The following is a 15,744-nucleotide window of genomic DNA, read 5'->3' as shown; positions in this document are numbered from 1 at the left end:
TGGCCTCTGTCCACTAGATGCCAGTAGCATATACAGTTCTGACAAGCAAAAATGTCTCCAGACGCTACCAAATGTCACCTGCGTGCAAAATCACCCTGGTTGAGAACCACTGCTCTATAATGATTCACTCTGATCTGTGTAATAATTCTCACACTAATCTTTGCTAGAGACAAAAAGGATTTGCTACAAAATTTTAGTAGTAATTTTAATCATATTTCAAAATGAGTAACAAATTAATTTTATTAAAAATTAAGCTTTACAAAAATTCCAAATATAATGAAGTTATACTTGTAACTTACATAACCTGCAAAAAAGGTAGTGGTTCAAATGTACATCTTTTGATAGACTATATTTTATTGCAGGATAAATCTCTAGGAAAAGTAAAAGGAAAATATTGCCTCAATTAGCTATTAGATATCTAATTAGTAGGAATAACTAGTAGACTTTAGAATGATAATAATAAATAAGAAGCTTTGGTCTAAACTCCAAACCTTAGGAATTATTATTTGAACCTTCCAGAGCCCCTAACCCTGCCTTCACCTCTCTTAAGAGTCTCACCTTCAGGATCTTCATAAATTAAATATACAACAATAGATCTTGATAGATTTTGGAGGTAATCTTCCCTGAGAGCAGAAGCATTGATTAGATTCCACCTTTCGTGGTCTCATCAAATTCTAGATTATGAGCTCAAAGTTTTTATCTCTATATATCATTATAATTTCTAATATTAAAAGGAATATTCTTATATTTACACACTTCTCAGTAGAGTTCTGATTTTCTAGGTCAATTCATTACCAGAAGAAATAAAAGATACCCTTTCACACAACTTGAAAGGAAGTTACTTCTCTCATTAATATGTAACTTTAATTCAGTATTACACTTTCTATCATATTGACTTTTATTCGAAAATACCTACTCTTGACTATAGCTGACTATTTTATTTCCATTGATTCCAGCTTAGTCTCTCATTTCACTGGGATGGGTTTAACTGTCTTCTGACTGGTGTTTGCATCTCTACCCTCTCCCTTTCTAAGCCATCCTCCACGCGATCACCAGATTAACTCTCCGGAAGTGGTCTTCAAATACCAGCATCACTTGTGAACTTCTTGAAGATACAGATACTCAGCCCTACTCTGGACCTTCGGAATCAGTAACTATGGGAGTGGAGCTTGTGTTTTCACAAGCCCTCCAAGTGGTTGGTTCTGTTGCAGGCTAAAGCTTGTCCTAAAGCACTGCTGCGGTAACATGGTAGCTTGACATGTTATCCTTGGCTTGGCCTCCAAAGCCCTAGATGATCTGGCTCTAATCTCCTACTCTTCCCACTTGTACTCTACAGGTACTCAGAGTATTTTTCCTGTGTTTTGCCTTTCTCCCACTTTCCTGTTGCAAGCTTATTCTTCCCAAGGTGTCTGTCATTGATACCCAATGGCCCTTCGAGGTCCCGTTTAAACAGCATTGCTCTAGTAACATCTTCCCTGATCCAATTTGAAGTCTTTTTTCCCTCTTTTGTGCTCCAATACCAACTTATAGCTCTCATTGCCCATATTCATTTCTTTCTTTAAATATAGCTATTTTTGCAACCCATTTCCTCTGAGCATAAACTCCTTCAAAGTATGGACTAGATCCTGCTTATGTGCATCGTCTATCATGTTTAAAACCAACGCGTGGACATAAAGCAAACTCAAATATTTATAAACTCAACAAATAGCTGGGGAGTGGATTGAAGGAGGAAATGACTGTTTTAAAAGAAATGTAGTTTTATTACTTCATGGTGCCTCTACAGCACTTTGTCATTATGGTTTGAGCTTATATGTTTATTTTCCCTGTGAGATCATGAGTTGCTAAAAGTAGTCCTGTCTTACCCATCTTCGTGTTTACAACACTAGGCATAGTGCTGATTAGCATATTCTGTTTTCGCTATTTTATTGATTGGCATTTTTTTTTTAAAGAATGAGAATAATTATGCTAACATGAAATAATCACATTATAAAGTATTTCATAGTAGAAGTAATGAAGGGCTTATTCCACTGTGCAGTTATCTGATTTGTTTTTCTCCAAACTGTGTTTGTAAGGTTTGGAGCCCAGATGGCAGAGAAGAGACTAATATAAAGGTGATTGCCCCTTAAGGCTTGGAAGGTTTGATAATTAAAAGAACTATTTTTAGGGTCATGTGAGGCTCTTTATACCCACTTCTCTTAAGCCTTTTATATTTGCAAGAAGAATCTATTTGCTAAAGAGGATCATTAATTGGCTTAATAAGGATTAATGACATACACAGCTTTGGATGCCATGGACAAAGGACAAAAACTGAGCTTTTATAGCAAAAAACACAGTTATCTCCTTATCCCTAAATAAAAAGAAATACTAGGCAAGCATTTCCTCTTTGATAAAGAAGCTGGAGAGGGAATTCCCTGGCGGTCCAGGGGTTAGGACTCAGCGCTTCCACTGCTGGAGACCTGGGTTCAATCCCTGGTCAGGGAACTAAGATCCCGCAAGTCGTGTGGCGTGGCCCAAAAAACAAAACAAACAAACAATCAAAAAACAGAAAAAAAAAGGCCGGAGAGATTTTTGTTAGGGGCATTTCTGATATGCTTATTTAGTGTAAACATTTCTAAATATACCACTTAACCATCATCTTAAACGTTCTTAATATTGGTATCACAATTCCTGCATTGAAATCCTTAACAACAGTTTGTTCTTTTGGTAACTTAATGTGTTCTTGACAATACTGATTTTATTTTTAAGATTTTTTTTTTGATGTGGACCATTTTTAAAGTCTTTATTGAATTTGTTACAATATTGCTTCTTTTTTTTTATGTTTTGGTTTTTTGGCCATGAGGCATGTGGGATATTAGCTCCCTGACCAGGGATCGAACCCGCACCCCCTGCATTGGAAGGCAAAGTCTTAACTACTAGACCACCAGGGAAGTCCCTTGACAATACTGTACATAATTCATCTGCTTAAATATTTAATATTTAAATGTTCATTTAATTTAGATTAAATTATCAAAGTTATGAGTTAATGGCATTCATATTAATGTAAGTGTTCTATATTTTCTTGTCCTGTAGGGGACAATTTGAGGTTAACTTTAATTCCTCTCATTTCACTATACCAACTTTTTCAAACCTTTTCTGTAAAGGCCAGATAAGTCAATATTTTAGGCTTTGCAGGCCACATACAGTCTCTGTCACATATTTTTCTTCGTTTCTTTTTTTTCTCATTTACAGTCCTTTAAAAATCACTTTTAACTTATGGGCTGTATAAAAATGGACTGTGGGCCAGATTTGATCCATAGGTCATAAACAAAATATAAATACAGATGGAGAGTATATGAACACTTACATATCAAGGTTCATATGAGAGTCTATAATTGCTCAGACCTCATTACCACTTTTCCTCTACAACTAAAGTGTATTTTTCTATCTATACCTTGTCTATATAATGAAAAAATTAAAAATGAATAGGAGATATTTAGTGCGAATGATGGGCTGGGGCCCTACACAGACTTAAAGTATTGTAGAATTTTATTGCTAGAAGAAACTGAAGAAACTGAATCTATATTATTATAGATAATCTACTTTAGAGATAAGAACTCATAAATAAATATGATTAACTTACAAATATCGGCGGGATAGCAAGCCTTCAAAGGAGTCCTTATGTAATTCAGTCAAATAATTTTCACTGAGAATTCTGAAAAATGAAAAGGTTATTTCTGGATCAAACTGCAAAATAACTACAACTATATACTACATAGGACTAACTCCTATATGTGGAGGAAAGCTGGGTAATGGTGCCACCTAAACAACCTAATTCTTATTTAATTTAGGGATGGTGATTTCTGCTCTGTTTTCATTTAAACCTTCTTTTCACGTCCTCCTTTGTGCCCATCTCTCTCCATCACGCATGTGCACACGCGTGCACACACACACCCACGCCCCACACACTCTTCCCACCAAATCATATAGTTAATGCCTACTCTCTAGATCACGAAGTCTCTGTTAGAACCCAGCTCTGGGTGGCACCAACGTTGCAGAGCTGCCCTTCCCTCCTCTCTTTCCCCAAACCTTATTGGAAAGTCCCACAGAGAACGGTATCAGGGCAAATGAAGCCGTCTGATTTTTTCCCCCATTAAAAATTTTTTGAAAACTAAAATGTGCATAAAATATACATAACTGTTCAATAATCCAATTGAACAACTGTTCAACTGTTTAATAATTACAAAACAGACCCCCACGTAATACCATTCATGTCAGGAAAGAATCCTGCCAGCATCCCAGAAGACCCCGTGTGCCCTTTTCCAATCACAACCCTCTCTCTGACTTCCTAGAGGGAACCACTATCCTGACTTTAATAATAATTTCCTTGCTTTTTAAATGTAGTTTTGCCTTTTCTCTATCAGCCATAAACAACACAGTTTAGTCTTGCTTCTTCTTGAACTTTATATAAGTGGAATCATATGTATTATTTTCCACATTGCTTCTTTCATTCAACATTATTTTGTAAAATTATTTTATTTTTGCCTGTAGTATGTAGTGTTGCATGTCCAACTAAATGAGGCTTCTGAGTATTTGAAAGTGGCTAATGTGACTGAGTTGAATTTTTAATTTAATTAATTTCAATTATTTTAAAATTAAAATTTAAAAAAGTGATACTCAGTGTAATTATTGGAAAATGTTTATGTTAGCAACAATTTGCATATGTGATACTACATTTTTGACTGGAAATTTTATGAAATCTCAATACCGATCAAGTATTTGTAATAAAATTTAGCAACCAAGTTGTGATTTCAAAGAGTTAGTATGGGAAAAAAATGTAGATTCTCTCATTAATTTTTATATTGATTACATGTAGATATGATAATACTTTGGATATTTTTAAATACTTAGTATGAAAAAAAATGTAGAATATCTTATTAATAATGTATATAATGATTACATGTTAAAATGATAATATTTTGTATATAAGGGTTAAGTAAAAGATATTAACATTTATTTCATCTGTTTCATTTTACTTTTGTTTTTAAGTGGCTACCAGAAAATTTAAGATTACTTATGTGGCTTGCATTATGTTTCTGATGAAGTGTATGACTTCTAAGTATGATTATACCACACTTTATTCATTCAACTGTTGGTGTATACCGAGATTTTTCTAGTTTTTATTTATTAAAAACAATACTGCTTTGAACATTCTTGTATTTGTATCCTGATACATATTTGCCTGAGTTTGTCTAGGATGTAATAGGGATACAAAATTGTTTCCTAAGAAGTTGTGCTATTTCAAGTTGGCCGATTGAAACATGTCAAGTCTCCACCCCTTCAACTTCCACCAAAATCCCTAAGAATGATTGAAAAGATATAACTTAAGAATCACAACCTTAGCTCAATGCGTGGGAGCAGCTCCACAAATGCTCCCCTACCAGAAATGTCCTGGAGCTACTACAGGGTGATCAGTTGGAATAGTGCGGTAGGAGCAGCCTACAGCACACATCAACCCCACATCTTTCCTCCTTGATCCAGGCAGCAAAAGGTGTCTTCCTCTAGGCAGGAGCAATTGGTGTTAGAAAGGGGGCAAGGTCCCAGAACCCTGGAAGAAAGGTATGCACTCCCTGACTAGCCACCAGAAGTCACCTTCCACCTCTGCCTTATCCTCAGGGGAACCCATTGGGAGTAATAAGCCCCAACAGCTCATTTCACTTCTCCCCTAAAGCTGGGAAACAAACGCAGTAGAATCTCAACTACAAAGATGGATTACACTCAGGAAGGACCAAACAATGTGAGAAAGCCAACTCCATTAAGGACAGAAAACAAAAACAAACATAAGAGCTTATAGCCAATGAATCAGAGTTAACAAAGCACAAGAGGACCTTAGGATAGCACAATTATTACCCTCAGACAGATGTAAACAGATAGTGCATCCATTAATCAACTCAAGAATATACGAATGAAAAGTGTTAGCAATAATAAAAAATCTCAGCATATGAGAAGCAGAAATGACAGTTAAAGAATAAATTAGGAAACTGAGAGATCCAGCCAATGACTTCTCCAGAATGCAGAATGAAGGGAGCAGGAACGATTCACAGTCAAGCCTGACGCCTGGGTCTGCCAGAGGAATGTTAAGCCCTTTGCTTCCTCTGGTCTCACGATAAAGACTAGGAACATGCTGCGGGGAGGAGGGGGTGGTGTTTTGCACCTGTTTCTTATAGCTGATAAGCAGGAAGGCACATAGCCAGTATCCCAAGAGTGGAGTGAGGGAGTAGTAGAGAGAGCCAGTACAGAAGAAACTCTATAAGACGTCAGAGGTAGGCTTCTCGTGCCTGGAAGAATCCCCTTCCTTGCAGGTAATATTAACAGTGGTACATCCTTCAGGAGCCTTGGGGATCTGAGCACAGGCTATGTTGCCTTGTGAAACTATTTCCACTGAGTTCTGCATTTAAAACCTTCTGCTTTTCACTCACAGTGTCTCTTGGTCACATATTTATATTAATTCCATCTCATAGCTTAATTCCAGCTCATGAATTAATTCTTTACTCATAGCTTATGAGAATTAAAATATTACTACCTGGGCTTCCCAGGTGGCGCAGTGGTTGAGAGTCTGCCTGCCAATGCAGGGGACACGGGTTCGAGCCCTGGTCTGGGAGGATCCCACATGCCGCGGAGCAACTGGGCCCGTGAGCCACAGTTGCTGAGCCTGCGCGTCTGGAGCCTGTGCTCCACAACGGGAGAGGCCGAGACAGTGAGAGGCCCGCGCACCGCGATGAAGAGTGGCCCCCGCTTGCCACAACTAGAGAAAGCCCTCGCACAGAAACGAAGACCCAACACAGCCAAAAATAAATAATAAATAAATAATAAATTAAAAAAAAAATTTGTAAAACATTACTACCTGGAAACTCTGCAACTCAGTTATTAAGGTGGTTCATATTATACAGAATATAGTCACACATTTTTAAAAGATCACTAAAACAAAAACACAAAAGACTTCAATTCCCACAAAGAACTCTTGGAGCCCTGAGCATGCTTCAAAGACCCTGACCTCAATTTGAAATTCACCATGTTAGAAGGAATCGCAGTGATTGTCAGAATACATGTTAGGGGGAGTGGTCAACAGATGGTGCTAAGATTGATTGTTTCCTCACCTCTAAGTCGTGGTTTCACATTTCCATGGAAATGATCCAAAAAGAAAAAAACCAAATCAATATGTCCAACGACATTTATGGTAACCCTTTTCATACCTTCAAAGGTAGGAAAAAACTCTACCTCCCCATATCGCATGACAAAACTGTATGTATATACCATAAATGATATACAAACGTCACAGGAAATGATGGTATATGAAAAAAAGTGGAACTCATATATACTAATTATAACTTTGAACGTTGACAAGGATTCAGGAAGTACAGCAAAGAGATGGAGCTGATCCTCCACTCTTTATGGCACTGTCTTCTCTGATTGGCTGATGCCCATACCAGACTGGTTAGAGTTTGAATATCATGGTAGGACAGGGGGTAACCAAACAGTATGTATTTCAAATTAATGGGCTTTCTTTCTGTGAAGTTGTTTGGATGACAGGATAGTAGAAATTTAAAAAATAACAACGGTATATTCAGCCTAGAAGTAAAGTTTAGACTGAGAATGAGTCAGTCACCAAAAAATTACCCAAAAAGGAGCTTCAAATAAGCAATAACTGAATAACTGGAATAAAATACATTAATCTGTACAACTCCAAATATTCATTTTGACTGAAGAAAAAATTTTAAAACTATGGGGAATCAGAGTTAAAGCCAGATCTAAAACTTTCTCACACCATGAAAATATCAAAACCAGGCATGAAGTAACATTTAAGAAAGATCCATGTCTAACTTCTGACCAGGGTTCTGGTCTAAGGCAATCTTCTGAATTTCACATTCATTCTTGATTCTGTATTATTGACAATTATCCTTCTCTCCACCTCTGTAACTGCTAGGAAATTGAGAGGGCTCAGGGTTTGTTTGTTTGATTGATTTAACTATATATATAATGCAAACAAGAGGCCTTTCTGGAACTGATTTACTCTCCTTCCCCTGCTTTCTTTCTCTCCAAAGTACTTAGCAATGCTTGAAATTATAGCTATCTATTTATCATACTTATATACTTATTTTTATATATTTGTAAACCCCCTGAGACCTGGGATACTTGGGCTGTTTCATTCTTGGGCCTGAAACCCTAGCATGTAAAACAGTTCCTGGCATATAGTAGATACTCAAAAAATATTTATTGAATGAATTCAGAAAGTGACAAGTTATCAACTATCAGATACTTTTACTTAAAACAAATTATCCATTTATCGTCACTCATGAGGATAAGTACAGGAAAAGAAATGTCTTTCTTCTCCCCTACATTTGTGACTCAATCTTTTGAGACAAGAATCCTTTGAGAATTTCATAAAAGCAATGGTTCTTTTCCCTAAAAAACTGCACTTTCTTGAACACACGCAAAAGTGTGCATGCAATTTCGACTTGTGGATCATCCTTCTAGGGCAGAGGTCTGTGAATAGAGAGGACTGAATCCAGAGTGCCAAACTTGGATGGGAAATAAAATTACATCTCGGTTTTCACAAATCTCTAACTAAAATCAGCACTTCCTTCCATTATGAATGTAGGCAACAAACCACAGTAGATCAGCAGTATAGTTAATTTGGTCCCCAATAGAAATCACAGGTCATTTCATATCACGTATATGCTGCAGATACCTCGAAATATCATTTATTCTCATCACTACCCTGGAGTTATAATATTTATTAGACCTACCACTATATCTTGTTATTTAATGTGTTAAGAGAAGCATATTTATTACTATTTCACTAATTTTAAAAATATTCTGAAAACGATTTCAATATAGTTGGTTTCCTTTGTTTTTCTATATAGTTAGACTTATTATACATTTTAAAACATTATCCCAAGAACATAAGCTTCTGCAGCTTGCCAAAGAGGTATACACGGGGGAGCAGGAGGTATACACGGGGGAGCAGGAGGTTAAGAAATTCTGCTTTGGGGAACCACTGACCTCAAGTTAGGAACCTCTGCTTATAAGGTATAAACCTCAAGCTGACTTAGAAATCTTCAAACCTTACCAGACTCATGTTATAGTGTATCGCCTCCCAAACACATGCTTTTTAAAAATTAATTTTTAAATTTCAATTTATTTTTTAAAAATATGTCATATATATTCACATCTCAAAATTCCAAAAATATGTAGCACACAATTCAAACTTTTTCTCTGACCTCTGTCCCTCAGTCTACCACCCCCCTCCACTCCCAGAGGAAATTAAGTTATCTATTTCTTGTGCCAAATGACTTTCATTTTTCTTACAAGTTTGGGAAATAAAATCTCCAAGTTAGATACTATCACGGGCAATATAAACTACATATACTATTTAGGAAATCTGTAAATTAAAACAAATTGCCGGGGCTTCCCTGGTGGCGCAGTGGTTGAGAATCTGCCTGCTGGTGCAGGGGACGCGGGTTCGAGCCCTGGTCTGGGAGGATCCCGCGTGCCGCGGAGCGGCTGGGCCCGTGAGCCACAATTGCTGAGCCTGCGCGTCTGGAGCCTGTGCCCCGCGACGGGGGGGGCCGCGATGGTGAGAGGCCCGCGCACCGCGATGAAGAGCGGTCCCCGCACCGCGATGAAGAGTGGCCCCCACTTGCCGCAACTGGAGGGGGCCCTCGCACGAACCGAAGACCCAGCACAGCCAAAAATAAATAAATAAATAAATAAATAAATAAATAAAATTTAAAAAAAAAAAAAAAAAAACAAATTGCCTGGTTCTAGCATTTTTTCCTTACCAATAAGATATCAGACTAAGGGGGCATCTCCTTAAGGGTGGTCATAACACCTGTTTTTAGATTGACTGTTATGTCTTTTATTATTAATTCAGAGGTCATTTATGACTTGTCTATTCAAGTTGAACTAAGGATATGACCACAGACTGTCATGAAAAATTACTTTGAATGTTTTTTTCCAAAATCACTTATGTATCTGAACTGACTTTTTCTACAAATCAATAAAAAAAATAGTAACAGAAAAATGGGCAAAGGACAGACAATTCAGAGATGAAATACAAATGTTCGGTAAACATATAAAGATATTTAAGTTCACAAGTAATAAGAAAAATTCAAATTCAGATGGGACCCTTTTATTCACCCGGCAGATTAGCAAAAAAAAAAAAAAAAGGGAGAATATCCAGTGGTGGAAGGGTGTGGGGAAATGAATGTCATCACAGCAGGATGACTGGAGTATAAGCTGGCACAACTTCTTTGAGGGCAGTTAAAATTTTATATCTAAATAGTCTTCACCCCAACAATCCCATTTCTAGATAACTATTCTATAGAAATAAATGACCAGGCTCACAAAAATGCAGGTACAAGGATATTCATTGCAGCAATGCAAGTAACAAGAAAACTGGACATAATCTAAACATCCTTCAATAGGGGCATTATTTTTTTTTTTTAAACATATAGTTAATGCAATTTTTTTTTAATTATTATTTATTTATTTATTTATGGCTGTGTTGGGTCTTCGTTTCCGTGCTAGGGCTTTCTCTAGTTGCGGCAAGCGGGGGCCACTCTTCATCGCGGTGCGCGGGCCTCTCAGTATCGCGGCCTCTCCTGTTGCAGAGCACAGGCTCCACACGCGCAGGCTCAGTAATTGTGGCTCACGGGCCCAGCCGCTCCGCGGCATGTGGGATCCTCCCAGACCACGGCTCGAACCCGCGTCTCCTGCATTGGCAGGCAGACTCTCAACCACTGCGCCACCAGGGAAGCCCAATAGGGGCATTATTAAACTGTGATACATTCATACTATGGAATATTATGCAGGAGCTTAAATGAATGGGGTAACCCTCTATGTACTGGGAAGGAAAGAAATCTAAGACATACCATGAAATGAAGGAATCAAGTTGCAGGATGTTACTTATGTAAAAAAAACATAAGAAAAACACACAAACTTATTTTGCTATCTGTAAATATGTATGTACTCAAACGTATGGAAAAGAGTCTGGAAGGATTAATACTAAACTCAAAGTAGTGGGTGGGGGATTAGGGCACAAGGAGGGTTTTCACTATACCTGTTATTTCATTATTATCTATTGAGAATATAATCATGTATTACTTGTATAATGGAAAATAAGTTTAAATTGGCTCTTACTGATTTTAAAGAGGTCCTGCCAAATTTGATTTTTAAAATAAACACAGAATTTCAATCATTAGGCTGCTTTGGGATATGGAAGGGGAAATACCTTTTCTCACAGGCATTGACTTCAAAATTCTGGACCGAGAAGGACCTTACAATGCAGTTAACTTTTTGTATTCATATTTGGGGAGAGTATACTCACAGCTTCTCAGCCCAGCGGTATGCCTTCCATATACTTTCAGCAATGTAAGAAATAGAGTTTCCTTGGAAATTTCTGTGAAGAAACACAGTTCATATCCTTGAATAGGTAGGAAAAGAATGTAGAGAATAAGGAAAAGAATCATGGCCACCGTGTGGGGAATATTCAAATGCAGAAAAGACCAGCTTTCTAATTCCCACAGCTTATCAGCTTCCCGGTGTGCACAATTAATAAAAACATACTGTGAGGCCACTGGCACAAGCAATGAGGCATCTCCTCAGAACCTGAACTTCCTATCTGTCCAATTTCTTGGATACATAATGCCAATTACTTTTTTTCCAAAATCACTTATGTGTCTAAAATGACTCCTACAAATCAATGAGAAAAATGGCAAACATTTATCAATATCAGCAAATGAATATAAAGAAATCCTATGCTAGGTAACACCAAAGCTTTGGCTCAGTGCCCTCAGAATCTGTCCAGGTGTTAGAAGGATACGGGCAATTAGAAATTAGAGGGACTGATACGAAAATATCTCTTAAGCATATTGCATAGGGAAAAGTACAAGTTACTGAGCAAGGAGTAAAGTTATTACCTCATTAGGGGAACAAAATGCAAAGGAAAGAGCTCGGAAGGAAGGACACACATCAAAACAGTAACAGGAGTTACCTTATTGGTGGTAGGGAAGGTGGGGTGGAATTTTCACATTTTATCCTATATACTTCTGTGACATTTCTATTTTTAAACAGTGAGAATGTATCCATGAATTAGACATGTTTAAGAGAAGCTGTTAAATGCCTGAGGTTCAGTTTGAACCACTAACTCAGTGGATGACTTTGAATCTTTAGCTTTAGCTTTGTCCTCTTCCCTCAGCAACAATGTAACTGTTCAGTTTATATGCACATTTTTCACGCGAGTCAGAAATACGTCATAACGGATACCTGTCTGCCCATCTGCCTGAGGGACATTTCCACTCAAACAGAGCCTTCTGGTTGCTTTATGCTCACCAATAAAAGATGCCTAAGACTGAACTCATCTCCCTCAAAACTGACTCTGCTTCTCAACTGCTGGATTTCCACTTGTTATACCACCATCATTCTGCCCATCAACACATGTGATTTGTCTCTTTCCTGTACTACAATCCCCCAACTCTAGTCAATTACCACATCTTGTCAGTTTCTCCTCTGTAGTACTCTCAGGATTTTCTTTCTACTTCCATCACAACCACTCTAATTTGGCCCCTTCTCACTGCACTCCTAGATTTTGCTAGAGCATTCTATTTGGTCTCCCTGAATCAAGCTTTCGTCTCTAGATCGCTCTACATATGAAATCTAAAATAAGCCTCTTGTTTTAATCATTTGTCTCTCTTGCTTGAAAACTTGCAGTGGCTCCCCACATCTTACAGCGTAACTTTCAAACCCCCATTGCCGACAGTCAAGGTTTTTCATAATCCTATCTTTCATTGTTGCCTAACCCAATTCTTTACAGCCAGACTAATCTATTAAATTCTGATCATCCCTGCAGTCACACCTTTGCCTAGACTGTACTGCCTATTATTCTTCTGACAAATCACAGCCAATCTTTAAGTCCCAGCTAAAGATTTAGATTATCCATGCAGCCTTCCATGACCTCCACACCCCTGTGATTACAGGTTCTGGTGAATTACAGCACCTATCTGTGTTTCTCTTAACACTTAATTATATATTACCTCCCTTTTAAGGCATATCCCCTTTCTTCCCACTTGTCATTGTCATGTTCTGGAGACAATGCCATACACTTCTGTGGCTCCCACAGTACTTAGCCCTGGGTTGGGCACAAAATGGGTGCTACATATAGAAAGCCAGGGGACAAAGATGAGTTCTAGATATAACTGAGGGATTGAATAATAATAATAGCTAACACTAAAATATATGCTAGGCACTGATAGAAGACCTTTACCTATATTAACTCATCTAAATCTCCCAATGAGATTGGAGTCACGGGGAGATTTAGGAGTCATAGGAGTCATCCTATGAGAGGATGACTACCATAATCCCCATTTTACAGATGAGGAAATTGAGTCATAAAGCTAATAAATGACAGACCTGGGTTCAAACCCAGGTAGTCTGGCTCTGGAATCTCTACTCTTAACCACTTTGTTGTATTACCACCAATGAGATGGGGAGAGGGACATGTTGCTGTAAAGAGGATGGAGTAAAGATGGGAGAAGAGGGGCTTCCCTGGTGGCGCAGTGGTTGGGAATCTGCCTGCCTATGCAGGAGACGCGGGTTCGAGTCCTGGCCTGGGAAGATCCCACGTGCCGCAGAGCGGCTGGGCCCGTGAGCCACGATTGCTGAGCCTGCGCGTCTGGAGCCTGTGCTCCGCAATGGAGAGGCCGCGACGGTGAGAGACCCGCGCACCGCGATGAAGAGTGGCCCCCGCTCGCCGGGACTGCAGAAGGCCCTCGCACAGAAATGAAGACCCAACACACCCAAAAATAAATAAATAAATAAATTAAAAAAAAAAAAAAGATGGGAGAAGAGTAGATGTTAAGGAATTAAATAATGAGGTAAAAAATGGAGAAGGAAAACATAAGGGCTATTAAAAGTAAAAGACTGGAGGAGAGGGAAAAATAGTAAGAAGGAGAATGAAGATAAGGAATCATTGACAAACAAAAGGTGGAAACAGAAAGTCAGTCAATGTGGATTGGGGGGATAAGGAGGACCCAGGAAGACCTGAAGAAAGGCTGCCATGTCAGTCAGGATGCAGAGAACAAATGAGGAAAGGCGATTCTTACATGATGGTGAAGGTGCCGTTGTAGGCGTTAGGCTCTGGCTCAGGCACTCTGTGGAGCTTCTGCTTTGGGCTGAGACCAACACACGACTGTCTCATTTTTGCAGGTACAGAGCTCACATATGCTGATGTTTGTGGTAGCATTCTGTTCTGGCTGCTTCTTTTCTGGGGTATATTTTACACCAGGAAGACCAGTGGATACTGAATACTGAGTCGAAGGAAAAAGGACTGTCTCAGATGGCCTTGGTTGCTGAGCTATGTTAACTCCCAGGTCCCCAGGTGGAACTGTGACTTGAGTCAGGTTTGGCTGTGCAAGTGTCACCTGAGGGTGTTTTGGAGGGGGAGCTGTAGTCTGCTGCAGGGCTGTAGAATGGTCAGACTCTGTAGTAGGTTCTGGAGTTGTGGTAAGCTCCAGGTCCAAAGGTTTAACTGTGATACTGCGTGAGGTTGGATGCTCAGCATGATCCTGATCTGGTGCTGGAACTGTCACCTCGGGATACAATGGAGACTGAGCTACAACTTCCTTAATGAGCTCTGGAGGCTGAGCTTGGGTCTGCTGCATAGTTGGAGAAGGTTCATCCTCCATATTGGATTCCAGAGTTAACGTAAGTTCCAGGTCCAAAGGTTGAACTGTGACCTCAGTCAAGGTTGGATGCTGAGCCTGAACTTGCTCTGGATTTGGAAGTGTCACCTCGGGGTATGTTGGAGGAACTATAGTCTCCGGCAGGGGTGTGGAATGTTCCGCCTCCATAGTAGGTTCTGGAGTTGTGGTAAGCCCCTGGTCTAAAGGTTGAACTCTGACACTGGGTGATGTTGGAGGCTCAGTGTGATCCTGATCTGGTGCTGGATCTATTGGGTTCTGGTATACTGGAGGCTGAGCTACAAAAACCTCCTTAGGTGGTTCTGGAGGCTGGGTTAAGGTCTCCTGCATGGTTGGAGAAGGTTCATCCTCCTTAGTGGGTTCGGGCCTTATGGTCAGTTCAAGGTCCAAAGGTTGAATTGTGACTTCAGTCAAGGTTGGATGCTGAGCCTGAACTTGCTCTGGATTTGGAAATGTCACCTCGGGGTATGTTAGTTGAGTTGGGGCTCCCTGCTGAACTGGAAAAGGTTCAACATTTTCAGTGGGGGTTGGATGCTGATCTGAAACCTCTTGCTGGACTGACAAAGGTTCCAACTGCTCAGGGGACACTGTAGACTGAGCCGAGTTTTCTTGTTGGGGTGGAGAAGTTTCAGCCTCATTAGTGAACGCTGGAGTTACGATAAGTGCAAGATCCACAGGTTTAACAGTGACATCGGGCCGCTGCAGAAGCTGAGCTTGATCCTGACCTACAGGAGAAACTGTTGTCACATGATGCTCTGGAGAGAAAACTACAGTCACATTAGAGAGCTCTGGAGACTGGGTTGGAGAGGAGTCAGCCTCACCAGGAGACTGTGGAGGCTGAGCTGTGGCTTCCTGCTGAGGTGGAGAAGGTACAAGCTCAGGAGCCGGTGGATGCTGAGCTGGAGTCTCCTGCTGGGTTGTGGCAGGTGTAACTTCTTCTCCAGGATGCTCTGGATACTGAGCTGGGGTCTCCTCTTGTACGGAAGGTTTATTATGTGCACCGGCTTCT

At 39.5% G+C, this 15,744-nt stretch overlaps 1 pseudogene; it reads right to left on the bottom strand.

Moving 5' to 3' along the window:
* Positions 1 to 295: 295 nt before the first annotated feature.
* LOC130705827 (leucine-rich repeat-containing protein 37A3-like) lies at positions 296 to 15,697 on the bottom strand (annotated as a pseudogene).
* Positions 15,698 to 15,744: the final 47 nt, after the last annotated feature.

This window comes from Balaenoptera acutorostrata, chromosome 20, assembly GCF_949987535.1.
Source record: "Balaenoptera acutorostrata chromosome 20, mBalAcu1.1, whole genome shotgun sequence".
Taxonomy (NCBI): domain Eukaryota; kingdom Metazoa; phylum Chordata; class Mammalia; order Artiodactyla; family Balaenopteridae; genus Balaenoptera; species Balaenoptera acutorostrata.
This window is presented reverse-complemented; position numbering and strand designations above follow the sequence as displayed.